This window comes from Orcinus orca, chromosome 12 (assembly GCF_937001465.1).
Source record: "Orcinus orca chromosome 12, mOrcOrc1.1, whole genome shotgun sequence".
Taxonomy (NCBI): Eukaryota; Metazoa; Chordata; class Mammalia; order Artiodactyla; family Delphinidae; genus Orcinus; species Orcinus orca.
Genome location: NC_064570.1, coordinates 85,547,985 through 85,575,806, shown reverse-complemented (window position 1 = coordinate 85,575,806; position 27,822 = coordinate 85,547,985).

Below are 27,822 nucleotides of genomic sequence, written 5' to 3'. Positions count from 1 at the left end.
GTCTCACGGGAGAGCAGAGGAAAGAAATATGTTCAACTTCTTCTTGGTTGGTGATATTCAAGTCAAGATACAATGAGTTAAAGGAATAGTTTACCCTTTTTATTCTTCTGAAGATGCAAACACATTTAACAAGCTTGAAAATAGTTTCAGGTCATTTGGAATATGATCCTATTTTATTCCATTTAAAATGAGAATTTTACCCCTTAAGAATGAGAGACCCTTTATTCTTGGATTCTGGTAAAGGCTTTGTAAACACAATAATAAATATATGAAATACATATTTATAATATATGATCCATCATATATTATATATCACAAAAAAGTTCATAAATCACTACAACTATAGGAGAAATCAGTGCACTAGCAAAGACTACATATCATTGTTTCCTAATTGTAGTCATGCTCAATGAGCTGTGGCTAAACCTTGTTTGATCCTCATGCAATAAAATACTCCTCTTGAAGTTGCCAGTAACCAACAGGAAATTGGAAATGCAGAATTAGTGAGGGAGTGGTTTAGATTGGAGATGTAGATTTGAAAGATATCTTCATAGAGTTAAAAGTTGACACACTGGAAGCAGACATTATTGCCACATAAAAGAGAGGTGCTTGGCAAAAATAAATGGAGAATTCATATATTTTCTGAAGCATGAGAATTAGAGGGTTTATATTGTGGATATTAAGCAGAGGAAGTGACTGAAATAAAATTTATTTTTAAAATTTTAAAGACTTAGAAATCCACATGGAATACATCAAAAACAATGTATAACCAACACTAATAGTCATACCATCTAGCTTATTATTGTGTGTATACTTTACTGTATTTATACTTTAACATAGATAAAAATAGGCAGAAATATTTTGCATAAATTCCATTTATAGAAAGAATATTCTACTCTCTGCATTTATTTATTTATTTTTATATTCATTATGTTCTGGGATTCACCCAGGTTGATATACATAGATAGCATATATTTATTTTCAATGCTGGATAGTATTCCATTGTCTAAAATAAATCACTATCCATATCAATGGACTTTGGATTCTTTCCTGTTTTTTACCAATATAGACTATGTTTCATGAACATTTTTTTGCAGGTGTTACTCAAGGATTATGAATAGAAACCATTATGTCTACCTGGTATGTGTGTCTTCATTTTCAAATTCACATCATAGTGTCAAATAGCTCCCGAAAGTGATTGTACCAATATACATCTCAGCCAACAGTGTTTAAGAGTTCCTATTAGTCCTCATCTTCCCTGACTGTGTTGCCAGAAATTATACACTTTTAACCAATTCCATGGATGCAATTTATATTTCTCTGATGATTAAAAGCTTGAGCATTTTTTAAAATTTATTAGCATTTGTTTCTATTCTTCAAATGAATGGTATGTGGTTTATTCATTTTAGCCTGTTTCTTTATGTAAACATTTGGAATAATTTTATGTGTTTAGTCTACATAATAGGCTTTTAATTATTTAGTATGTGGTCAATGAAATTATTTTAATGTAATCAAAGATATAAATTTTTTATGCCTTCACACTTGCATTCTTGTGTATTATTGTAAGACGTTATTTTTAGAGCAATTTTAGGTTCACAGTAAAATTGAAAGGAAAGTGTAGAAATATCCCATATATATCCTGCCTCCACAAATGAATAGCCTCCCATTATCAACATCACCACTAGCATGGTACATTTGTTACAGTTGATGAAGCTACATTCACACACCATTATCACCCAAAGCCTGTAGTTACATAGGGTTCACTCTGGTATTATACATCCTATATGTATAGTAGCATCTATCCATCATTATTGTATCATATGGAGTATTTTCACTGCCTTAAAAATTCTAGGTGCTACCTCTACTCATCCCTCCCTCCCACCTAAACCCTTTCAAGCATTGATCTTTTACCGTCTCCATATCTTTGCCTTTTCCAGAATTTCATATAGTTGGAATCACATAGTATGTAGCTTTTCAGAATGGCTTCTGTCATTTAGTAATAGGTATTTGAGTTTTCTCCATGCCTTTTCATGGTTTGATACCTTCTTTTTAGCACTGAATAACATTTCATTGTCTCGATGTACCAGTTTATTAATGTATGCACCTACTGAAAGACATTATGGTTGCTTCCAAGTTTTGGCAATTATGAATAAAGCCCTAATTAAAATCCATGTGCAAGTTTTGTTTAGGCATAAGCTTTCAATGTCTTTTAGCAAATAGCAAGGACAGTAATTGCTGGATTATATGTTCATTCTATGTTTACTTTTGTAAGAAACTGCCAAACCTTCTTAAAAGTGGGTCTACCATTTTGCATTCCCACCAGCAGCGAATGAGAGTTCCTGTTGCTCCTCATGCTTTTGGTATTGTCAATGTTCTGAATTTTGGCCATTCAAGTAAGAGCATAATGGTAACTTATTTGCACCTCCCTGATGACATATGATATGGAGCATCCTTTCATATGCTTAGTTGTCATCTGTATATCTTCTTTGGTTAGGTAGATATTAAGGTATTTGTCTGATTTTAAAATTAGGTTGCTTGTTTTCTTATTGTTGAGTTTTAAGAGTTCTCTGTACATTTTGGAAAATAGTCCTTTATCAGATATGTCTTTCCAATATATTATTCCAGTCTATGGCTTGTCTTTTTATTCTTTTGATAGTGTCTTTTGCAGAGCAGACAGTTTTAATTTTAATGAATTTCAGCTTATCAACATTCCTTTCATGGATTGTGTCTTTCATGTTACACCTAAAAAGTCATTGACAAATCCAAAGTCATCTAGATTTTATTCTATGTTATCTTGTAGAAATTTCATATATTTGCATTTTACATTTACATCTGTGATCCATTTAGAGTTAATTTTTGTAAAGCATATAATATCTGTGTCTAGATTCATATTTTTGTATATGGATATCTAGTTTTTCCAGCACCATTTGTTGAAAAAACTGTGTCCCATTGTATTTCTTTTGCTCCTTTGTCAAAGATCAGTTGACTATAATTATGTGAGTCTATTTATGGTCTCTACATCCTGTTTCATTTATCTATTTGTCTGTTTTTTCATCATTACCTCACTGTCTGGTTACTATAGATTTATAGTAAGTCTTAAAGTTCATTAGCGTCAGTCTTCCAACTTTGCAATTCTTTGATATTTTGTAGGCAATTCTGGGTCTTTTGTTCCTCCATATAAATTTTAGAATCAGTTTGCTGATATCTACAAAATATCTTGCTGACATTTCTATTGAGATTGCATTGAACCTATTGATCAATTGGGAAGAAATAAGATCATGACAATATTAAGTCTTCCTAGCCACAAACATGGAATATCTCTCAGTTTATTTAGTTCTTCTTTGATTTTTTTCAACAGAGTTTTGTAGTTGTAGTCAAACAGATTTTGTACATATTTTGTTAGATTTATAGCTAAGCACTTTATTTCTTGGGGTGCTAATGAAAATGGCACTGCATTTTTAATTTCCTCTTTTTCATTGCTGATATACGGGAAAGTGATTGACTTTTGTATATTAACCCAGTATTCTGTAACCTTGCTATAATTGTTTGTTAGTAAGAGTTGTTTCTTTGCCAAATCTTTTAAATTTTCTACACAGAGGATCATGCCATCTGTGAACAAAGGGATTTTTTTTTTCTTCCTAAACTGTATGCTTCTTCTTCATTTCTTTTTATTTTCTTTTCTTTCTCCTTCCCTCTCTCCTTTGTTTCTTTCATTCGTTCCTTCCTTCCTCCCTTCCTCCCTCCCCTTTCTTTCTTTTTCTTTCTTTCTTTCTTTCTTTCTTTCTTTCTTTCTTTCTTTCTTTCTTTCTTTCTTTCTTTCTTTCTTTCTTTCTTCCTTCCTTCTTCCTTCCTTCCTTCCTTCTTTCTTTCTTTCTTTCTCTCTTTCTCTCTTTCTCTCTTTCTCTCTTTCTTTCATTGCTTTAGCAAGTATGTCCAGTAAAATATTGAACAGGAGTCATGAGAGAGGGCATATTTACTTTGTTCCTGATCTTAGTGGGAAAACTTTTAGTTTCTCACAATTAAGTATGATGTTACCTGTAGGATTTTTGTAGATATTCTTTATCAGGTTGAGGACCGTCCAGTCTGTTCTTAGCTTATAGAGAGTTGTTATCATGAATAGGTGAATAGGTGTTGTTTTGTTTTGTTTTTTTCAATATTTTCTGCATCTATTGATAGACTCATGAGACTTTTCTTCTTTTCCTTGTAGATATATTGGATTACATAAATTGATTCTTAAATGAACAAGCCTTGCCTACCTGGGATCAATACCACTCATTGATAATGGTGTACAATACTTTTTATATATTCTTGGATCGATTTGCTAGTCTCTTGAGGATTTTGCATCTATGTTCATAAGAGATAGTCTGTAGTGTTCTTTTCTTATAATGTCTTTGGTTCTAGTATTAGGGTGATGCTGGACTCATAAAATGAGTTAGGAAGTATTCCCTCTGTTTCTATCTTCTGAAAGAAACTGTAAAGAATTAGTAAAAAGTTTATTCCATATAGTTTTGTTATAATTCACCAGTGATCCAGTCTTTGCTTGGTGACTTCTGTTTGGGAAGATTATTAATTATCTATTGAATTTCATTAAATATAGGCCTAATGAGATTGTCTATTTCTTCTAGAGAGAGTTTGGCAATTGTGTCTTTCAAGAAATTGGTATATTTCATGTAGGTTATCAAATTTAGTGGCTTTATATTATTTGTAGTATTCTTTTACCCTTTGAATTTGCATGATATCCTCTCTTTTATTTCCAATATTAGTAATTTATGTTCTCTCTCTCTCTTTGTTTTTAGTTAGCCTGTTCAGAAACTTATTGATTTTCTTGATCTTTAATCTTGGATCTATTGATTTTCTCTATAGATTTCCTGCTTTCAATTTCATTGTCATTGTCTCTAATTCTTTTTTTTTTTTTTTTCTGTACGCGGGCCTCTCACGTTGTGGCCTCTCACATTGCGGAGCACAGGCTCCAGACACACAGGCTCAGTGGCCATGGCTCATGGGCCCAGCCATTCCACGGCATGTGGGATCTTCCCAGACCGGGGCACAAACCCCATGTCCCCTGCATCGGCAGGCGGACTCTCAACCACTGCGTCACCAGGGAATCCCTCTAATTCTTATTATTACTTTTTAAAATTAATTTTTATTGGAGTATAGTTGATTTACAATATTCTGTTAGTTTCTGCTGTACAGAAAAGTGAATCAGTTGTACATATACATATCCACTCTTTTTTTAGATTCTTTTCCCATATAGGTCATTACAGAGCATTGAGTAGAGTTCCTTGTGCTACACAGTAGGTTTTATTAGTCGTCTATTTTATATATAAGGGTGTGTATATGTCAATCCCTATCTCCCAATTTATCCTTCCCCCACGATTCCCTCTGGTAACCATAAGTTTGTTTTCTCCATCTGTGACTCTATTTCTGTTTTGTAAATAAATTAATTTTTACCATACTTTTTAGATCCAACATATAATTGCTATCATATGATATTTGTCTTTCTCTGACTTACTTCACTCAGCATGACAATCTCTAGGTCCACCCATGTTGCTGCAAATGGCATTATTTCATTCTTTTTGTGGCTGAGTAATATTCCACTGTATATATGTACCACAACTTCTTTATCCATTCATCTGTTGATGGACATTTAGGCTGCTTTCTTGTCCTGGCTATTGTAAACAGCACTGAAGTGAACATTAGGGTGTATGTATCATTTGGAATTATGGTTTTCTCTGGGTATATGTCCAGGAGTGGGATTGCTGGATCATATGGTAGCTCTATTTTCAGCTTTTTAAGGAAACTTCATAGTGTTCTCCATAGTGGCTGTACCAATTTACATTTCCATCAACAGTTTAGGAGGGTTTCCTTTTCTCCACACCCTCTCCAACATTTCTCATTTGTAGATTTTTTGATGATGGTCATTCTGACCAGTGTGAGATGATACTTCATTTTATCAATTTGCATTTCACTAATAATTAGTGATGCTGAGCATCTTTTCATGTGCTTTTTGGCCATCTGTATGTCTTCTTTGGAGAAATGTCTATTTAGATCTCCCATCCAGTTTTTCATTGGAGTGCTTGTTTTTTTTGCTATGGAGATGCATGAGCTGTTTCTATATTTTGGAGGTTAATTCCTTGTCAGTCACATCATTTCCAAATATTTTCTCCCATTCTCTGGATTGTCTTTTAATTTTGTTTATGATTTCCTTTGATGTGCAAAAGCTTTTAAGTTTGATTAGGTCCCATTTGTTTATTTTTCTTTTTATTTTCATTACACTAGGAGGTGGATCAAAAAAGATCTTGCTGTGATTTATGTCAGAGAGAGTTCTGCCTACGTTTTCCTCTAAGAGTTTTATACTATCTGGTCTTACACTTAGGTCTGTAATTCATTTTCAGTTTATTTTGGTGTATGGTGTTAGAGAATGTTCTAATTATTATTTTTCTCCTTCTTACTTCATATCTAATTTACTCTACTTTTTCTACTTTCCTAAAATGGAAGCTTATTTTGTATCTTTCTTTTTTTCTATTATATATATATTCAATGCTATCAATTACCTCTAAGTCTTCTTTTGCTTTACACCACAAGTGTGATAAGTTGTGTTTTCACTTTCACTTAGTTCAAAATATTTTTAAATTTCTCTCAATATTTACTTGGCCCATAGGTTATTGAAAAATGCATTTCTTGATTTCCACATTTTATAGGATTTTCTAATTATCTATCAGTTATTGATTTCTAGTTTAATTCTGTTGTGGTCTGAGATAGACATTGTATGATTTGTATTATTTTTAAACTTTTAAGTTTTGTTCATGGTCCACAATGTGCTCTACCTTGTTGTATGTTGCAGTGAACTTAACAGGATGTTTTTGTTGAATGAAGGAGTCTATAGGTGTTGATTATATCCAGTTGATACTGTTGTTGAATTCAACTATGTCTTTTCTGATTTTATGTCTGTTGGCTATGTCCATTTCTTGTAGTAAGGTGTTCAAGTCTTGAACTATGATAGTGGATTTATCCACAGGCATACCTCATTTTATTACATTTCACAGATATGTATTTTTAACAAATTGAATGTTTGTGCAACCATGCATAGAGCAAGTCTATCAGCACCTTTTTTCCAACAGCATTTGCTCACTTCATGTCTCTGTGTCACATAATTCTCACAATATTTCAAACTTTTTCATTATTACTGTATTTGTTATGGGAATCTGTGATCAGTGATCCTTCATGTTATTGTTGTAATTGTCTTAAAGCTCCACAAACCACACCCATAAAAGACTGTGAATTTAATCAATAAATGTGTGTCCTGACTCTTCTACCAACAGGCTGTTCTGTGGCAGTTATTTCCACCACTCTGTCCTCCAGCTCACTTATCTGTTCTTCTGCCTCAGTTATTCTGCTATTGATTCCTTCTAGTGTATTTTTCATTTCAGTTACTGTATTGTTCACCTCTGTGTGTTTGTTCTCATTCTTCTAGGTTTTTGTTAAACATTTCCTGTATCTTCTCGATCTGTACCTCCTTTCCTTTTTTGAGATCTTGAATCATCTTTACTATACTATCTCACTGTGAATTATTTTTCAGGTAGGTTGCCTATCTCCACTTCACTTAGTTATTCTGGGGTTTTATCTTGTCCCTTCTTCTGGGACATATTCTTTTGCTGCCTCATTTTGTCTAACTTTCTGTGATTGTGGTTTCCATTTTGCAGGCTGCAGGATTGTAGTTCTTCTTGCTTCTGCTGTCTGCCCCCAGTGGATGAGGCTATCTAAGAGACTTGTGCTGGCTTCTTCATGGGAAGGACTTGTTCCTGCCCACTGGTGGGTGGAGCTGTGTTTTGTCTCTCTTGTACATGCAGGGCTGTGTCAAGGTTGTGTTTAGCAGGAAGCTGTGTGCTCAGGAAGACTTTAAGCAATCTGTCTGTTGATGGTTGGGGGTTATGTTCCCACACCTTTTTTTGTTTGGCCTGAGGCATCCCAGCATTGGAGTCTACAGGCTGTTTGGTGGGGCCTGTTCTTGGTGACAAAATGACAGTCTCCAGGAGGGCTCACACCAATGAATATTTCATGGAAGTACTGCTGCCAGTGTCTTTGTCCCAACAGTGAACCACAGCTGCCCCCCACCCCCTCAGGAGACCCTCCAATCCTAGCAGGTAAGTCTAACCCAGGTCACTGCTTTATTTCCTGGGTCCTGGTGTACACTACACCTTGTTTACTCCCTCCAAAATTGGAGTTTCTGTTTCCCCCAGTCCTGTGGAATTCCTGCATTCAAACCCTGCTTGCCTTCAAAGCCAGATTCTCTGGGGGTTCCTCCTTCCATTGCCAGACTCCAGGCTGGGGAACATGACATGGGGTTCAGAACTTTCAATCCTGTGTGAGAACTTCTGTGATATAATTATTTTCCAGTTTGTGAGTACCCACCTGGCAGTTATGAGGTTTGATTTTATTGCAGTTCTTCTCCTCCTACCATCTCATGGCTTCTTCTTTGTCTTTGAATGTAGAGTATCTTTTTTGGTAGGTTCCATCTTTTTTTTTTTTTTTTTTTTTGTCAATGATTGTTCAGCAGTTAGTTGTGATCTTAGTGTTTTTGTACAAAAAAAGTGAGCTCACATTCTTCTACTCTGCCATCCTGTCCATCCCCGTCCATTCATTTACTTTTAATTTTTGTGTTAATTTATATTTAAAATGGCTTTCTTGTAGACAATAAATAGTTATATCTTATTTTGTTATTCACTCTGTAAATCTCTGTCTTTTAATAAATGTCTTTAGACTATTGATATTCAAACTGATTATTCATAAAGCTGGATTAATATTTACCATATTCATTACTATTTTATATTTGTTGCCCTTGTTCTTTCCTCCCATTTTTCCCTTCCACTTATTTTCTGCCCTATGTGGTTTTAATTGAGGATTTTATATAGTTCTATTTTTACTCCTTTGTTTAGCATATGAATTATACTTTTTTTTCTTTTGCAATGTACATTTACAGCTAGCTTATCCAAGTCTACTTTAAAATAACACTACACTATTTGATGAGTAGTGTGAGTACATTATAGTAATAAAATAATCCTAATTCCTCCCTCCTGTTCCTTGTATCATTACTGTCATTTGTTTCACTTTATGTAAGCATACATAGGCAGTTACTGGAGAGAAATTCCCTCAATATTTGTTTATCTGAGAAAGACTTATGTCTCCTTCACTTCAGATGGACAATTTTGCAAGCTGCAGAATTCTAGGCTGGTGTTTATTTTCTCTCAACACTTAAATATTCCACTCCATTCTCTTCTTGTTTGTGTGGTTTATTTCTGAGGAGATGTCCAATGTAAAACTTATTTTTGTTTCTCTATAGGTAAGGTATTTCTTTCTTCTGGCTTCTTTCAGAATTATTTCTTTATCTTTGATTTTCTGCAGTTAAAAATTATATGGTCACATGTAGTTGCTTTGACATTTATCTTGGGAGGCAGTCTCAGACATTGCTGGACCTGAGGTTTGGTGTCTGACCTTAATTTGGGGAAGTTCTCAGCCATTATTGTTTTGTATATTTCTTCAGTTTCTTTCTTTCTTCTCCTCTTCATATTCCCATTATATGTATGTTACATCTTTTGTAGCTGTCCATAGTTCTTAGGTATTCTGTTCCGGTTTTGGTTTTGTTTTTCTCCAGTTTGTTCTCTTTGCTTTTTAGTTTTGAAGGTTTCTATTGATATATCCTCAAGTTTAGAGATTCTTTCCTCAGCTTTTCCAGTCTACTAATTTGTCCATAAAATACATTCTTCATTGCTATGAGAGTGTTTTTATCTCTAGTATTTCGTTTTGGGTTCTTTCTTAGGATTTCCATCTCTTTGCTTACATTGCTCATCTGTTCTTACATGCTGTTTACCTTACCACATTAATTATAGCTTTGCTTTACATTCTTGGTCTGATAGTCTGATAATTTCAACATTCCTACTATGTCTGGTTCTGATGCTTGCTCTATCTTTTCAAACTGTGTTTTTGCCTTTTAGTAAACCTTGTAATTTTATTTCCTTTATTGCCAAATATGATGCAGTGGGTAAAGGAAGTTGTTGTAAATAAGCCTTTAGTGATGTCGTGGTGAAGTGTGTGTGGTGTTGGGAGGGGGAACCTAATTCTATGGTTAGGTCTCAGTCTTTTAGTAAGCTTATGACTCTGACTGTGCACTTCACAACTGTTCTTCAGTCACTCCTCCTGCCTTAGGTGAGACAGGATGACCAGAGTTGGTTAAGTTGGGTATTTCCTTTCTTCTATTTAGAAGACTAAAGATGACTGGAGTTACATATTTCCCTCCTTTCAGTTCACTTAGGCTCTGATAAATCCCTAGTAGGTTATGCTATGGTTAACTAGTTTCTCCTGAGGACAGACCATGTTAAGAACAGAGTGCTTTGGTGTGATGTACAATTGGCCCTTAAACAACACCAACATTAAGTTATATGTGGATTTTCAATAGCACAGAAGCCAGTACCCGTAGTCTCCACATTGTTCAAGGGTCAACTTTATTTCAAAATGGTTCCTTCCTTCCCCTGTCATTTACTGTGTGAACCTGATCAAGTGCCTGGAGATGAAACCTACAAAAGTGCAGGGTTTCCCTATGTCTGGGTCCTGCCTGTAGTTTTCAACTCTCAGACATGTCCACATCTAGCCTCAGGAATTCATTAATAAGAGTTCAGGTTTTCCTATATGAGGACTGATTCCAGCAGAGGGGTTTCTGCTCTGATGTATAGTGACTCTCTGTATCTGTCTACTTGTCTCTCCAGTTTGGGGGACAGCAGTTTACCCTATAACCTCACTTCCCTTATGGATCTATAAAGAGTTATTGATTTCTCAGTTTTGTCAGTTTTTTACTTATTGTTAAGAAAGTGGCAACTTCTAAGCTCTTTACCTGTGGAGCCAAAGTCATACCCTTGTGTTTTATTTTAAAAATGTATCTCTAATCAATTGACATAAATGTATTCCACTATATTTGTTTCTAAAATATTTAAAATTTTGCTTTTCACATCTCACTTTTTAGCTAGCTTTTATCTCAAACATATTTTTTATGTACAGCTGTGTGTTGTGTTACATTTTGTTTCTCCATTTGACTGACCAATTTCTACATTTGAGTTGGCTATCGATCTATTCACCATGCATCAGTGATTTTCATAAAATATTACCTCTGATAAGGACATGTGCATCCTCTATGGAGCACTTAATAGTCTTTTATTGATCATTTGTTTATCCCCACCTAATCCTATGTGCTGCTATTTATTATAGTTTTATAATGACTTGCTATATGGTAGGATGGTCCTTCCACTTTGTTCCTTTTTAAAAGTTTCCTGATAATTTGGTCATTTATTCTTCTGTATAGAAACTAAAATCGAAATGTGAAGTTTTCTGAAGAACTCTGTTGAGATTTATATTTAAATTGAATCAAATTTCAAAATTAATTTGAAGGTAGCTCACATCTTAATGACATTTATTCTTCCAAACTGATAAGCACTTTACAGCTGTCAATTTATTTAAGTCTCCTACAGTCTTTCAGTGATGAAACTTTCTCCTTTAGGTCTTTCACAAAACAATCTTTCTCTCTTCATTTATTTCATATATACATATACATACATCTGTATATATATAGAGACAGATAGATATAGTTTCATAAACATGTGCATATATCATATCAATTTGCCCCATTTTCTCTCCTTTGTTTCAAAAAGTTTTGAGTTAGGAAATGCTTCATAAGACTAGGTAAAAATCATTCACTTCAGCATGGAGAAGATAATGAGGATGACTGATCAAAAGTTAAGGCAGGACACAAAAATTCTGAAACATTCTGAATCAAATCTTTACATAAGAGCTTTATTATAACCCTCCTCCTCCCTTTCCTTCCTATTTTCCTTTTTGACTCAACTAATTTCCAGATTATCAAATTCACAGGCAATTGGAAACATACACATTCATTTCAAATCAAAGATTCTTATAACTAGAGTTTTTAATTTAATAATTGCTAATTGTTCTGTCTATCTTTCTCTAAGAACATATTTGAAAGTTGATTATAATCTTTAAAAAGTTTCCATATTTATTTAGATATTTGTAAAAATCAAGTAAGAATGTGGGTTATTCACCTGATGATAAGCCTTCTAACTGTTTTAAAAATGTTATCATTCCAAAGAAATAAATGGTTACCTTTAAAATTCCACATTATTATAAAGTAGATTGATTTTATTTTTTAAATTACTAGTCAACATTTGAAACCATAATTAGTGTGAAGTTTTATTCTAAAGCAGGGGTTGGCACACTGAGGGCCATAGGCCAAATATGACCCTTTGCAGGTCAAATCTAACTATGGTCACTCAATTACATATTGTCTATGACTGTTTTCATCCTACACCACAGGGCTGAGTAGTAGCAATAGACTCAGTCCACAAAGCCAAAAAATTTGCTGTTTGTCCCTTTACAGAAATTGTTTGCTAACCTGTACAGTCTAAAGGAAGCACATGACTCTACTGGATATATAATTTTGTAAAAGCAGAGATAGATTTACACATTTTGTTTAAACCAATTTTGAAAAAAATTGTAAACATGGACTGACTATGGTTTCACACATAAAAATATCTATCAATTTTTAAATACTTAGATAATCAATATTAATACATATTCACAGAGTAAACACTATTCATTGTGAATAAGACATATTAAAAATAATAATTAAAAAAACATGCGGAACTATTTCTTGGCTTTTTATATACAAATGATGGTTTCAGGTTCTGTCTGAAAGTCCTTACTTCTCTGATCCCAGCTTCAGTCAGGCATGTCAGCTGAGTTTCCAGTTTGCTTGGGAATCACTCAGGTCCCTGGCTTCTGGTGACAGCTCCCCTCATTTTGCCCCCACCCTTTGGATGGGGACAGGGCAGAGGCTTCTTGCTCCACTATAGTCTGCTTCACTGCCCCATGTGGCTGCCCAGTTCTTCCATCCTTTAAATAACACATCTGTTTAAAGAAAAATCCCTCCAGTGGTTTCTATTTTAAGAACTGGTCTGTGACTGGTATATTTTGGAAAAAAACAAAAAAGGTTGGAAATTATTTTGAACTAGTATGTATGTGGAGGAGGTATGAATGCAAGACATAAGGTAATTGGAGGTGGCAGCGACTTATTGTTTAGCTGGCTATGCCATTCTAGTTTGGAGTTGTTTTCTCTCATTCCCTTGAAAATATCATTTCTCTTCCCTATTGCTCAGAGGCCTACTGTTAGGCTTATTGACATTTGTTAAAATGTATGGTTTCCATACCTTGCTTTTGAAATCTTTGCTTTTCTTTGATGGCCTTCAGTTTCACTACAATACTCATAAGCAAGTTTCTTTTTATTTAACCTAATTGAGAGAAGTTCAACTTTCTGAATCTTAATATTTATGTCATTAATCAATTATGCAAAGTCCCAATCAATCATATTCATTTACTGACATTCTTCACCCCAGCAAATGTCAGAGCACTGAAATAATCATACCCATCAGTTCAACATTCATTATTATTTTTGGCTCATGTAAGGCCTCTTTCTTGTTTTCTCTTGTTTTATTTATCCCTTTTTATCTACATTCTCTACTCACATTCCCTTCTCTTTCTAGAAAAAGAAAACTTTAATATGCATAATATTTTTGTGTGTGTTCTTGTCACAGTTACACATAGATACAATCCGTGTATGGTATCTTCATTTATGTAAATCGTATTATATTATATAGCCTTATTCATCTTTCAGAAGGCACTCTGATTTCTTTTACTCATATGTGTGGTACAGCTAAAATACTTCTTTCAGCTACTTTATAGTATTTTTTGTCATGATTTACATATACACTGCCTTGAACTTATACTACTCCTTTTGATTGTCATCAATTAAAAATTCTTAGAAATATTACTCCATTGAATATCTATTAACTGCTCTCTTTATGGACATCTGGGAGATTTATTTTTAATAATATACACCAGAGTAAAATTATTGCCAGATTGCCCTCCAGAATGTCATATCAGGCAGCACTGCCACCAACAGTGCATGAACATTTCTATATCCTGTATCCCCATAAAAACTTGGCATTATCAGGTTTTTGGATGTTTGCAAGGGCAAAAGATGTAGAGTGTTGCTTTATATTGTTTAAATTTGCATTTTTAAATTAATGACTCTGAGAACTTCTCTCCATATTTATAAGTCTTTGGGGTTTAATTTTCTACTAATTTCTAATTCATAATATCATTTGTCTTTTGAGAATGCTATTTTTTTCTTGTTGAGATGCTAAATTGTTTACTTTATTAATATATATTATCAGGAATATTTATGCCTAAAGATAAAACTTATCTTACCTAAACAATTGTTTAGCTCCTAGCATTTAGATAGTAAGCAGATTCATAGTCAGACTCAAATGTTGTTTCAAAAACTGAAATACTTTGCCTTTAGAACTCTCAGGTCAAACTTTATATATATATATATATATATATATATATATATATATATATATATATATGAGATATATTTTTATATGATTTGCTTTCCAAAATAAACAGGGATATAAAAGTTTGAGAACTGAAATGTATAAGTAGGTTTATTTAGTTTTTGTTTCATTTGAACTTTAATTTTTCTTTCTATAGAGCTATTACTATCATAATGTGGAGAGGAGGAACTATGAAATGAAAGGAAATATTATTATAGTAATTGGCCTTAGTAAATATTGTGATAGTAATTCTCACTTTATAGGCTTATGGAAACATAGCCAGTAGAAAATACCAGAAATTACATGCACATACACACTCACTCATGCACATATAGAATATATAATCATTATTTTGTTCTTTTCTTTTTATCTGTTTTTTTTTTAATTGTTGAATTTTGGATAGTTTCTTTAAATTAAAAAAAATGGAATTACCATAATTAATATTAGTTTAAAGATGAGCATATGATGACAAATTCAGCAACAATTTGTAATGAGGTATGTTAAGTTGTTTAGAGCAACATAATATCTTATATAATTTAGATATAGCATAGATATATTTTAAAAATCAACTTCTATGTTTTTATTTTGAAATGTTTTAGTTATTATATAGTTATCTTTAAAGTAGATTTTATATTTGATATAATTTTTAACCATATAATTTGTGGAAAATTTCCTACATAAATGTATATGATGAACAAGTGGTCCTCTCAGGATAATTTTCTTAAACTAAGCACTGGCAAAGATAATGTTCCCATAACTACTATTCCTGGTAAAAAGCAATATCTTGGGATAACTGGCACCGTTATATACTACAAAGTGGGTAAAATATATGAATTTTGTGCACTACAAATGCAATTATTTTTAAGATAACATTCATCTACTAAAAAAAAATCACTATTTTACTTGGTCTTCGTGGTTTTCAGTAATAACTGAAAAAATCATGAGAATCATTCTATAGTACTTTCCAAATGCTGTATGTCTATGACATACACTCCTTTTTGGTGGCTTTCATATAGACTTATTCTCTTCACCTTAAGGAAAGTTTGCAGGAAGGTAACAGATTATCCAACACTGAGTCACTAATAGAACATGGAAATGTAGCAGGAAAATTTAGGCTATGTTTAAGATGGGAAATCCGGGTGATACTGAATGACTCCTAAGGCAAACCGTTGGGCTCCTTTGTTCTTTTTGGCATTGAATTGTCCAGGTATCAGTGTTTCTCATACCAAATAGATGTTCTCAGACTTATTCAAGAGGCAAATACAAAATTTTAGAAATAATATCACTTAGAATTATTTATATATATATATACTGTATAAATATTAATGAGTATTTCTGAGAGCTGGCCATAATAATATTTAAAATAAATTTCCAGATACACCTATATTATTTATAATACATACTACAAAAATGGGAAGCTACTTTGTTTCAAAATGCTTTAAACATTTCATTGCTTCAAACACAAAACAGACATAGACATTTAAAAGTTATGAATAATTAGAACAGTAAAAAAAATTTTATTTTTTCTAATATTAGAAAGACGTGAAAGACATACTTTCATATTCCATAACATATAAAACCTCCATAATATAAAGTTTGCTCAACTGTGTTAATATCAACTAAATAATTTTGCTAGTATGCATACTTATGAACAATAAAGTTGATCTGTAATCATAAGCATGAAGAAGTGAAAGAAGTCTGATTCCTGTCTGATTCCTAACCCTACCCCTTATTTATTGAGATAACTTAGACAATTCAGTCAACATCTTTGAGCTTCCTGGATTCTGCAGGAAGGAGAACACATGATCAACAAGCACCTCACTCACACCAAAAATGTAGGGTTCATTCCTGACTTAAAACTGTATCCTAGAGCTTGTCTAATCATGTATATCCAAGAGAGATGGGAGTGGGGAGAAGTGAGAGAGAGAACAGAGAGAGACGGACACATAGAAAGTGGAGAGACAGACCAGAGAGACAGTGAGAGAGGAGAGAGAATGGCAGGTGTACATTTAACATTTTAAGAAACTGACAATTCCCAGAAAGGTGGCACTATCTCACATTCCTACCAGGAAGGTAGTACAGAGTTCCAGTTGCTCCACATTCTTGTCAATTGTCTAATTATTTTTTTTCAATTTTAAACATTTTTTTTTTTTGCGGTACACGAGCCTCTCACTGTTGTGGTCTCTCCCGTTGCAGAGCACAGGCTCCAGATGCGCAGGCTCAGCAGCCATGGCTCACGGGCCTAGCTGCTCCACGGCATGTGGGATCTTCCTGGACCAGGGCACGAACCTGTGTCCCCTGCATCAGCAGGCAGACTCTCAACTGCTGCGCCACCAGGGAAGCCCAATTTTAAACATTTTAATAGATAATGTAGTTGTAATTCATTGTGGTTTAAATTTGCATTTCCCTAATGATATTTAGCATCTTTCATGCATTTATTTGCCATTTGTATATATATTTTGAAAGATGTCCTCTGAAATCTGCCCATGATTTTCATGTTTTTTTTTTTCTTACTATTGAGTTTTGAGAATTTATTGTGTTTTCTTGATAGAAGTACTGTTTAAGATACATCTCCCAGTCTGTGACTTGTATTTTCATTCTCTTAACAATGCCTTTTGAAGAACCTAAGATCTTAATTTTAATAATTTACCTTTTTAAAAAAATTTACTGATCATGATTTTGAGGTTGGATTTAAATCTTTGCCAAGGTCACAAAGATTTGTTTTGTAAGTAGTTTTTTAATCATTTAGATCTCTGATCCCTTAGTTTAGATCTCTATCCCTTTTCAGATAATTTTTGTTTTGCTGTGACATACGGGTTGAGGGTCCTTTTTTTCAGCATATAAATATTTATTCCAGAGCCATTTTTTACAAAGGTTATTTTTATCCACTGAATTCCTGTTTGTCATAACTTTATCAGAAATCAACTACTTATACATGTGTTAGTATATTTCTGGACCCTTCTAGGCTTTCCATTGATTTTTCTATCCTGGTTCCACTAGCACACTCTATTGATTACTGTAGCTTTATAAAAACGTTTAAAATACGGTAGTATAAATCCGTCAAGTTTATTCTTCATTATCAAATTTCTTTTAGATGTTCTAAGCCTTTAAATTTTTATATGAATTTTAAAATCAGCTTGTTAATTTCTATTAAAAAAGACCTTTGAGATTTTGATTGTTATTTTGTCAAATCTGTAATTGGTTTTGGAAGAAATGACTAACTATTTTATGAATATGCTATATCTCTATATTAATTTACATCTGACAATCTCTGTCTTTTCAATGAGTTACTTAACCAATTTAAAGTTAATGTATTTTTTAATTATGGTTGGGGTTATATCATGCATCTTGCTATATGTTTTCTATTTGTCTCTTCCATTATTTTTGTCTTTTCTTCCTTTTCTTACTGTGTACTTTTGGATTAATTGCATACTTTTACTATTCTATATCATCTCATTTGTTGACAAATTAGCTGTAACACTATGTTATTTAAGTTGTTGTTTTAGAATTCATCATATACCTCTGTAATATATCAGTCTGTTGTAAACCATATAATATCCCTTTAACTATAGTTTGAAATTCATACAATATTATATTATTACTCTTCCCTCCTGCTTGTGTGCTATGAGTGTCACACATTTTACAGCTGAATATGTTTTAAACTCACAAGACTTTGTTTTCATTATTCCTTTAAAAGACAATAATTTTTTAAACAGATTCAAACAATAAGTCAAAAAAGGCTTTATATTTACTCCTTAGTTATTACTTCTAGTATGCAATACCCTTTACTTACTATTTGAAAGCAAAAGTTTTGGTCTCCACATTCTCAGTTTGCATTTGCCTAGAGAACAAGTCTACCTTTAACATTGCATATTTCACTTACCTTACCCAGGTTTCAGTTGATTTTTCTTGATTTATTTGATCTCAGGTATATATTTTCCTTATTTTTTTACTCTAGTAATATATTTAAAGCTACATAGTTTTTTAAACTTATTTTCTATTTTGGGTGGGTTTTTGGGGACGAGAGAGGTTTGCTTTTGTTTTGTTTTGATTATTTGTTTATTTAAGATCTAGTTGAGTTATATCAGGCAAACCCATAATTTGTAAAAGTAGATCACAAAGCAAAATTTACAATTGAATAATTTTTCCTTTTATACTTAAAGTATAATATATATACTATAAATTTTGCTTTATATCTGTATAACTTTAAGTGATTTGCCTTAACATACATTTGTGCTTACAATTTTTCCAAGCCCTGGTATTTGAGATGTTTGTCAGAAATATAGTACTTCATTTTTCTTTGCATTCTCCCCCACCCTAATTTACTTATTTTAATTCTAAACTACACTTGTTTTTAATAGATGAGTTTATAATGTATATAATCATCTAAAATAGATGTCTAACTTTGATTTTATTATTTAATTCTACAACTTTGCTATTTCCTTCCTTTGCTGAATTATAGCCTTGTATTTTATTTTCAATATTTAAAATACTAGAATGGTTATTTCCCATGTATTACTGACAAACTCTTATAGAACTTACCCAGTGTCTTCAAATGACTTTTAAAACGCTTAGTATATTTTAAGTTGTTAATAAATGTTACTTTCTTACTTTGCTGTCAGACACCTGAATCTACCATATCTTTATATGTTAAATCAAGTTTTAAAAACGTTGGATCAGCCAATCAATCACAGACATTGAGCTGTATAATGTTGTTTAACATCATGGGATCATCATATTGTGGAACTACAAAAGGAAAATAATTTCTGAAAATATATTGAATATTTATTTTATATATTATATGATATATAGAGGCTGTGTAGGATATTTTTAATATACACTTTGCTCAATACTCTAGTATATTCTTCTGAAGAAGGAGGGGGAAATATTTGACATGGGGCTTTTTCTGTACTTTCAGAAATATTTTCCTGTATCTTCCTATGAATCAGATGGTGGTAAAGATTTTAACTATAAATACTTTGAAACTCATCTACATGTAATACAAACTGACCAAAGAAGAAAACTCGGAAAACAAATTACTCTTGTATGCAAATTTTTTTAAAGTATGTGAATTTTTTAATCTAAATTTCTAAATAGGAGAAAAAATACACTTTCACAGATCCAAAGCGATGTTTTCATTGACAGTATTATTTTTAAAAAATTAGATTATTTATTAAATAAGGCTATTTAATATATTTGTTCTAACAATGCTGTAACCTTTTACTGGCCTAATAACATAGGTTTCTCATCTCAGTGTACAGTACAGAAGATAAAAGCTGAGAAAAATTGTGTGTAAGTGAAGCCACTATTTTGACATGTAGTGTGATGTCACAAAGGTATATTTGCTCCAAATACATTTATGGTAGTGTACTGTGATATATTTAATGTCCAACATCATCTTTGTATTTATAGCTCCAGGCACTTGGCAAGCTTCACTGTGCTGAGGAATGAATGACCAAATTTCCCAACTTAAAAGTTTCTTGGAAGTCTTACTCTGTAAGCACAAAATATTATGATTTGAAATTTTAGACTTAGTTTCTGGAAGAGAAGTGTACAATGTGATTTCTTAATAGGGACCATTTGGTATTCCCTATGTATCCCCCAGTTCAGTAGTCCTATGATTTTCAGTCTCAAGACTCTGATTGTATGTGGAAGGAATTACTGAAAGGAACGATTTCCAAATACACTAGATGTGAAAATCTGAAAGTGATTTCCATTGCTCATGTAGGAATAATCCTTGAGTATTTATAATGAACTGCTCACTCTGTCATTCTTTTCCGGCTTATGTTAATTTATCCTCAGATAATTTTATGAGAATCATCGTAACATTTCAATCTTATTGTTAGTATTTGTTTAAAATTAACCTGGAGTTGTTCCAAACAAAGCAAATGGACACTCAACAGGAGAATGTTGTCAACACAGTGTCCCAACAGAGAAACTAATACCTTTGAGCCAATGCCAACTGTGCTGCCATAAAAACAGTTGGCTTTAAGATGAACAAAAGTGAATAAAAGTTACTGACAGATCTGTTTTAAAGGTCACTATGGATCTGCAACATGCCCTTATATCTTAGATCATTTAAATTATTTTCTGAAAGCAAAAATAATACCATCTGACTCTTCCTTAAATACTGCTTTGATCCTTTATATCCAGCTCCACTAAAGAAATTAAGTAGGCAAAATGAGATATGCTTTATTTGGGGTTAATAACTTGCAATTTTTAAAATTTTTAGAAACAGAAATTTACACTGATGATAGTATATGGTAACTTGTATTTTTGTCCCTTTTCAATCATTAAATACCTCATTTTTTATGACTCCATTATAAAACCTTGTCAAGTTTTTACATATAAATACCTTTCAAAACTAAACAAAAAATTAATAAATCTTACACATCTTTAATTTATACTTGATATTAATATGATATAGTGTTGGAACTACAGGTGGTTCTTCATTAACTAATAACTAAAACAAATATGTAATATGTTCATTGAATATATGCATATTGTATAGAGTCAAGCTTTTTAAGCCAAGATTTTTCCTTTTTGGGACATTTAATTATATATCCTCATAGCAATACTTACATCAGTATTTTGCATTATAATATTATTTATAATACAGTAAGTCCCCTACATATGAATCTTTAAGTTGCAAACCTTCAAAGATGCAAACGTCAGAGCTTCCCTGGTGGTGCAGTGATTGAGAGTCCGCCTACTGATGCAGGGGACATGGGTTCGTGTCCCGGCCCAGGAAGATCCCACATGCCACAGAGCGGCTAGGCCTGTGAACCATGGCCACTGAGCCTGCGTGTCCGGAGCCTGTGCTCCACAATGGGAGAGGCTACAACAGTGAGAGGCCCATGTACCGCAAAAAAAAAAAAAAATGCAAACATGTGTTCTCATGTCCAGTCATGTAAGTTAGTTCATGTTTCTGGCATACACTGTAACATGCATGCATCCACTACAAGTGGCTGTGCTTTTGTGTACTTTACTGTACAGTACTATGTAGAGTACAGTAGCACAGTATCTTTATTTCAAGCCCAGGATATCTGGAGGTAAGCATAAAAACAGCAGTGATGTAGGTGGCACTGTACTATACTTTTCAAGGTACTGTACTGTAAGATTAAAAATGTTTTCTTCATTTTCTGTGTTTGTTTGATTTTATGTATTATTTGTGTGAAAAGTATTATAAACCTATTACAGTACAGTACTATATAGCCAGTCATGTTAGTGGGGTACCGAGGCTAACTTTGTTGGGCTTATGAACAAATTGGAGTTATGAATAAATTGGACTTAACGAATGCACTCTCGGAATGGAACTCGTTCATGTGTAGGGGAGTTACTGTATATAGTGTAAAACTAATTTTGAATTTATATTATTTTAAAGCACAGGATCGTAAATTGCTTCTATCATTATACAATGGAAAAATAGTAAAATACTAGCAATCAATCCTTTAAAAGCCTTCATATATTTTCATGAGCATAATAATTTTCAATTCTCTTAACAACTCAGTGAAGAAGAAACTTGTTTTTTTCTGATGAGGAAAGCCCTCCACAGAGAGCTTAATAGCTTAACCAAGACCACACAACCTGTATATGTTACTTCTTTTAGGAAGAATTTGGAAATTTTGGCTCTATTTTTGACTGACCTAAATTGTATATATTTGGCTTTGCAACAATCATCATCTTTCTGAACACAAAGTTCACTTCAAGAGAGAGTATATGCCAGTATCTCATCATATATTTTACTTGAGGACAAATTAAGTAACATATTTCAATTTACTGTAAAATTTTACAGAATAAATAGATGATGGTGTTGATTAAGTTAATACATTTCTGACATCAAAAGTATTTTTCTTAATACTTTATTTTTTTAAATTTTATGTTGTATTGGTATCTTGATAATCTTTAACATTTTTGTGTACAAGGTAGTGAATCTAATTTTAAATTTCTAGAAAAGATTCTGGAATATTCTGCCAATAAAAAAATTTATCTCTCAACTTTTGGCTAATGGGTGTTAAAATATAGAGAAAAACATATGTTCCCAGATTTGCAAAATTTCAACACTCAAAACAGCTATGTCAAAGACATATATGGTATAAATCATAAAATAGAGCTAGGTTGCAATGGAAAAGGAGAAATAGTTCTGGAAGAGATTTTAATCTGATTAATATTAATGAGAAAGAAAAAAATACATTGCTGGAGAATTCTTGAGGAGGAACTCTCTCTGTCTCTGTCTCTCTATCTCTCTTTATTTATGACTTGATGTGATTTTGTGAAATATGGAATTAATAGAGTCAAGTTACCACCAAGAGAAAAGAGGGAAGCTGGACTTAGAATTAAGTTGGCATTATAGAAAATCTCAGGAGGACATCCAATGGAACCAAGTGCTTCATCAAAGGACTGAACTTCTGAGTCAAGCAAAACTGGAAACCTGCATTAACTTTGAATAAATCCTATTTATTGTTTGAATGAATTGGCTAAATAAAATATTCTACATAATAAGAAACAAAATATTGTATCTAAAAAAGGATTAAGTTGTCTACTCAACCTTTCAGGATTTATAGACACAGTTAACCTCTTGTTTCAAAGATGATTTTAGTCCTAGGAACTATCATCTGTAAATTAGCTTATTTTCTATTTTCCAGAAGTAAATGTGATTTATCTCTTTCTCTTACTAGAGCAAGTAAACTTTTTCCTTCCTCATCATTATATTCACCAATCACCTGTACTGAGGTAGCTATATCTTCCAGTGAAACTGATGAAAATTATTAAAAAACAAAACAAAACAAAACATGTAAACTGTCTCGAAATAGTCCTTAAATTAAATAGCAAATGAAGAAACATCTATTTAAGAAAATCTATGGAAATTTGATAAGAAAAGCAGAATGTATGGCATTTGATCAAAGACCACTCCCTCTTTTCCTCCTCCCAGCTCAGTGAGGAAAACACTCCACTCTAAACTGATGCAGCTAAGAACATAAGTCTCACAGCCCATTGACATCCTAGTCAGAGAGCTTTCTTCCTGGGAAGAATAGGACATCAGCATTTCTCATTCAATCCCCAGCTACCTGTCACTAAGGCTGTTCTGGGAATGTGTGGTCCAGAGATAAGGCTTTCCTTTTCCTACCAAGCCCCACTCATGGAATGGAGGCTCTACCTTGGGCACAACATGCTGAGAACACCGGGGTCTTAATTGTCATTGCTCCAGATTGTGAAGTGATGGTCCTATGCAAGGAAAGGCAAGCTGAGTGGACTCAGGCTCTGTCCACCTCCTCCAAGTGCTCAGAAATTAGAGTAGGCATGTCACTTGGAGAAAAACTTGCCAATGTCCTCACCCCCAACTCCAGAGTCCTGGCTCAGATATTTTACCTGTAGGAAGAACGTGCTTTAAAACAGGTAGCTATTTACCTCTTTCCAAATGAATGGACTTCATTTTCAACAGAGAATGGATAAACTCAAGCCTAAGAGTGTCCCTAGATAATTGGAGGTTGTGGAGAAAGGCAGTTGGGAGGAAATTAGTGGATTCAATGACATACAACTTAGACTGAAGACTGGCTGGTTTGCAAGAGGAAACAGGGAATAAGTTATTTGTAAGAAACACCCCTGGGTTTAGAAAGAACATTAAACACTGATCTCAGCAACTGTTTGTTTTAAGGACACAGACTTTAATTGGATTAATTTGTACAACAATTTATGCCCCAGGGAATGTTGAAAACAATAGAGCAATCACTGAGCCATTAGTGAAGTTTAACAGCAGGTGGCAATCAGGAAAGAAGAGGAAGGGATCCTACCCAAAACAGTGTCATTCCAGGGGTGTCATGAGCATACTCAATGCTGCCCCTCCCTAAGGAAAAATATCGAAGGCTTAATACTGTGGAAGTAGATAGACCTCACTGAAATGATCCAGCCAGTCACTAAACCAATAAGCAAATAACATAACAAGTCCCCTGAGAGACAGTACATATATATATATATATATATATATATATATATAATATATTAGATAAAATATATTATTCAAAATGTCTAGTTTTCAAAAACAAAATGTAAAGCATGCAAAGAAACAGAAAAGTATGACTCATACAGAAAACTGGCTGAATTTATCAACTAAAAACTTCAAAGTATATGTTATAAATATGTTCATAGAATGAATGAGTAATTTTAAAGTAAAAGAAGGTATGATAACATTGGCACTTCAAAGAGAATGTATCAAATAAGAAAAATATAAAACTATGTATAAAAAAGCAACAGGGCTTCCCTGGTGGTGCAGTGGTTGAGAGTCTGCCTGCCGATGCAGGGGACACAGGTTCGTGCCCCAGTCCGGGAAGATCCCACATGCCAAGGAGTGGCTAGGCCCGTGAGCCATGGCCACTGAGCCTGCATGTCCAGAGCCTGTGCTCCACAATAGGAGAGGCCACAACAGTGAGAGGCCCACGTACCACAAAAAAAATAATAAATAAAATAAAATTAAAAAGAAGCAAATGGAAATTCTGGAGTGGAAAAGTACAGTAACTGAAAATTTTAAATTCACTAAAGGGGCTTAACAGCAGATTTCAAGTGGTAGAATAAAGAATTAATGAACATGGAGAGAGATAAATAGAGATCATGCAAGTTGAGTAAAATGTAAAAGGAATGAAGGAAAATAAACTTAGCTTCTGAGAAACGTAGGATACCATTAGCACAAACGCATTCACAATACAAATACCAGGAACACATTCATAATAGAAGTAACAGAAAGAGAGAAAAGAGCAGAAAACATTCATTCATAATAAAAACACAAACACATTCATAATATTGATAGAAGTACCAGAAAGAGAGAAAAAAAGCCAGAAGAAATATTTGAGAAATAATGACTAAAATTTTCCCAAGTTTATTGAAAAACAATAACCTACATATTCAGTAACTTAATGAAATCCAACTAGCATAAATGCAAAAAAAATCTACAGACACATCATATTAAGAATTCTGAATGTCCAAAACAAAAAGAATATTCTAAAAGAGGTGATAGAAAAATGACTCTCCACTTAAAAGAGAACCCCAATATGATTAACAGCAGACTTAAAGGGAGTCATAAGCAGCGGGATAACATATTCAAAATGTTCAAAGGAAAAACAACAACAACAGAACAACAGCAGAACAACCAAGAACCTTAAATCCAAAAATATTATCTTTAAAAATGGGGATGAAATAAACTTTTCAAAGTAAACAAAACTGAAAGAATTTGTTGCTTGCAAACTCATGTTGCAAGGAATACTACAGGAAGTTTTTCAGGATGAAAGCAAGTGAATACAGATTGTAATTTAATTCTACACACACACACACACACACACACACACACACACACACACACATACACACCACCACCACCAGCAAATGTAAATATGTAACTATAAAAGGCAGTATAAATGCATATTTTCTTCTCTTAACTAATTTAAAAAGCAATTATGTTCCAATAAAGATCTATTTAAAAAATATATACCTTTATTAGGCTTACAACATAGAGAAATGTATCAGTGTGCAATATATTTGCCAATAATAGAACAAAGGAGTGAGTGGGAGTAAAGCTATAATGAATTAAGCTATATTAGGCTAAGAAAAAGACTACAGATGGACAAGTAATAACTGTAACAATGTATCGTTTGGTTTGTAACACTAATAGTTGTTATATGTAAAGCAATACTATCACAAAAGGGGAAGAACATATAGAGCTATACAGGAGTAATAGTCCTATATATCACTGAATTAAACTAGTATAAATCTGAAGCTAATTCTGGTAAATTAGAATGTTTATGGTAAACACTAGAGCAACCACTAAAATAACCTAAAAAAATAATTAAAGAAATTTAAATACTACACTAGAAATTATTTGATAATCCAAAAGAAAGCAGTAAAGGAAGAGCAGAGTAACAGAAAAGACATGAGACATATAGAAAACAAAAAGTAAAATAGCAATCTCATCAAAAGACATAGATTGTTAGATTCTAGCCATCTTAGTGCTGTGAACTGGTATCTAATCGTGGATTTGATAAGCATTTTCCTGATGACTAATGATGTTGAACATTTTTTCATGTGCTTACTAATGATTTGTATATCTTCCTTGGAGAAATATATATTTGGGTATTTTGCCCATTTAAAAAATTCAGTTATTTCATTATTGAGTTGTAACACTTCTTTGTATATTCCAGAAACAGTTTCCTTATCAGATATGTAATTACAAATATTTTCTTCCGTTTCGTGGGTTGTCTTTTTACTTCCTTGATAGTGTACTTTATTTATTTTATTTAATTTTTTTTGTGGTACACAGGCCTCTCACTGCCGTGGCCTCTCCTATTGTGGAGCACAGGCTCCAGACGCGCAGGCTCAGTGGCCATGGATCACGGGCATAGCTGCTCTGCAGCATGTGGGATCTTCCCAGACTGGGGCACGAACCTGCGTGCCCTGCATTGGCAGGCAGACTCTCAACCACTGTGCCACCAGGGAAGCTCTGATAGTGTACTTTAAAGAATAAAAATCTTTTACTTTTGATGAAGTCCAATCTATCTATTTTTTTCTTTTGTTGTTTATGCTTTTGGTGTCATATCTAAGAATTATTTGCCAAATCCAAGGCCATGAAAGATTACCATATATGTTTAGGTATCAAAATGTCAAATCAAAAATCAAGTGATAACAAGTGTTGGCAAAGACATGGAAAAACTGGAACTCATGCACTGCTGGTGGGAATTATAGCAGTGCCATCACTTTAGAAAACAGTGTGATAATTCTCTAACTACTAAACAAGAGTTACCATATGACTCATAAAACCCACTTCTAGGTATATACCCAAGAGAAATGAAAACACATGACTACAAAAAAACATGCACACAAATATTTATAGCAACATTATATATAATAGTAAAACAGTGGAAACAACTTAAATGTCCATGAACTAATAAGTGGACAATGAAATGCTATCAGTACAATGGCATATTTTTTTTTAAGTTTTTTTAAAGCTTTCATTAGGGCCTTTATTCAAAATCATGCAGATTCAAGGAGATATTTTATACAATAAGGTAAGCATTTGGGCCTAATATGATTTAAGAGTTTTGTGGAAGTAGGACAGGCCTACACATCCTCTCTGTCTTCTTACATAAAGAAAGCCTTTCTTTCTGAGAGAAAGCCAGAAAGATCATTTTAGAAGGAAAAAATAGATTTTTCTGATTGATCTTCAATGTTTTTGGCATCTTTTGTCCTTTTGGTACATGCTTCTTAGCATTCATTTTTCTGTGACTGAAAATAACCTTTGATTTGTGACTTGTGACTGAAAAAAAACTTTTAATTTAAGCCTCCCATCCATTATTTCGTATGAGACCCACCCAAAAAAAATCCCACA